Consider the following 2,086-nt stretch of genomic DNA (forward strand, 5'->3'; position numbering starts at 1 on the left):
TAAATGGTATGGGTCTCCCTTTTCGAAGGTGCGATCGGGGACAGCGGGGCTTGGGTTGCCGGCTGGACTCCGCGAAGCGGCGTGTACTGGTTAAGTTTTGTAATTAGCAGCCGATACTGTCGCCGCGAAGCGGCGTGAACGCAGGGGGGGGGGGGGGGGGGGGGCTGTGTTAACGAGCCCCCAGCGATACACGCGCCGTTCGAAAAGGGTGGCCCGAGCGGCATGAGCTCTGCGTGGAGTGCGTATACCCATTTCGTCCAAAATGCACTCCGGAGTGCTCATAGCTTTACTCGTTTATTATTGCCGAAAAATACCTCTTAAGAATAGGAGTACGGAACTCGTACAAGTTCACAAAATGTGTAGCTATTTGTTTGACGCCCTTATCGAATATATTATTGATCCCTAAATATGGGCACATGCTTTCATTGCCCGTCGTCCGCGACGCAAAATCACACTAGGAAAATCTGCGCAGCGTCGGGTTCTCAACGTTGACAATTATTGGGCAAAACAACACTACACAACAAAGCAACAACACACGACTTTCAGATTCACCATCGCCAAATCACTTTTTCATAAAGAACTTCCAGTACACGATGCCACCGAAGATGATAATTTCCATGATGATGATCAAGATCAAAATGAGTTTGTTGGTGATCACGCGCCTGTACATGGTGCGCTGTATCTTGCTACTCGTCGTCGATTTCTGATCGGTCTCTTCGAGCCGCTCTTTGGTCCGGACCAGAGACTCGCGCTGCGTGCGCAGCTCTTCGGCCACGGCAACCCCGACTTGATCGGTCTCGGCAGCGACTTGAAACGTTCGCGCGAGGGTATCGGTGGTCCTGCCCAAGGTTTCGTTCATCTAAAGCAGCCGACTGCGCTGAGGATCGTTCCTAAAGTCAGCGATGACGGTTGAAGGGCTCAGGAGTTCCTGCCTCGCGCCGCTGGCGTTGATGCTGGTCGCCAGTGTGACAACCGCCTTGTTGACGTCGTCGAGTTCAGCCCGCTACTTGGGGGTCTCGGCGTTCATCTGGATACGGTACGGGTTGGGCGCCGAGTGGGCTTCGTCCTAAAGTTCTTGGAGGACGTCGTTGGCCTGGTCCAGTTTACGCTGTACTTCGCGTAGATGGGTTTTCTTGCTTTCGCCGCTTTGAAGGCGATTGCGGGTCCCGTCCAACTTGCGCTTGATGTCGTCGAGGAGGGCCCTGAGGTCCTCTTCGAGGTCTTCGAACTTCTCGGACGACATGCCGTGATGCATCGCTGAGAAGTCCAGCGGAAAGCCGGTGGCGTTTACGGACGTGAAGAATGGCGAAAAACGGCTCCAAGACACAAACATGACACGAAACACACCCCGCCTTAAAAGATCGCACAAACCAGCGACAAGAGACATGGACGCGCTCGAGTACACAAGTCCTTCCGTTAATGCATTATTACTACTTTTATCATTTTCAGCCATGCCGAGCGTTCTGGCATTTGTTTAATCTTGAATGAAGTAAAAGAACGCACTCAAACAAATCACGTGACAGAAACATTTATATATGTACAAAACAATCTTATTTTTAATTAGACGGCTTCTCGCGCCATCTGCCAATATTATTATTATATTTAAACATGTTTTTTAGTGCCGTCACCTGTGAGAGAAGCAAGAAGCTATCATAGAGGAACAGGGGAGGGCGAAACAGAGACTGGCAGAGGTCCTCACAACAGCTGAGCGAACCCTAAGCGCTTTTGTTATGGCTCGTGCGGTGCCATGACTCGCTTGAAGTCGCATTAGGTGGTACCGCGGTTACTTCTCGCGCACAGACGGAAACAGGAGAGCGACGAGTGCGTGCCCGAGACCCTGAAGCCGGATGGCGGCGTCGCCATAGTCAAACATGGCAGATCTCGACGCGATCTACGAAGAGGACGACGAAGACCTAAGGGCCAACGAAGACTCGTTGGTGAGCCTCGTACCCGAACCGGTGGTCATACGAGGCGCCGGAAACATGACAGTGTGAGTACCGGTCTATCTCCTCCGCACGAGCTAGCGCCTACTCCAGTGCCTCAACGTCACGCGCTGCAAGAGTTCTTCACCCCCCATCGTGCATGC

At 52.6% G+C, this 2,086-nt stretch overlaps 1 pseudogene; it reads right to left on the reverse strand.

The window, feature by feature from the left end:
- Nucleotides 1-381: 381 nt before the first annotated feature.
- Nucleotides 382-1,300, reverse strand: LOC115327218 (annotated as a pseudogene).
- Between the last annotated feature and the right edge of the window lie 786 nt (nucleotides 1,301-2,086).

The sequence above is a fragment of the Ixodes scapularis genome, unplaced genomic scaffold, assembly GCF_016920785.2.
Source record: "Ixodes scapularis isolate PalLabHiFi unplaced genomic scaffold, ASM1692078v2 PGA_scaffold11__112_contigs__length_91849675, whole genome shotgun sequence".
In the NCBI taxonomy this organism is placed as follows: Eukaryota; Metazoa; Arthropoda; class Arachnida; order Ixodida; family Ixodidae; genus Ixodes; species Ixodes scapularis.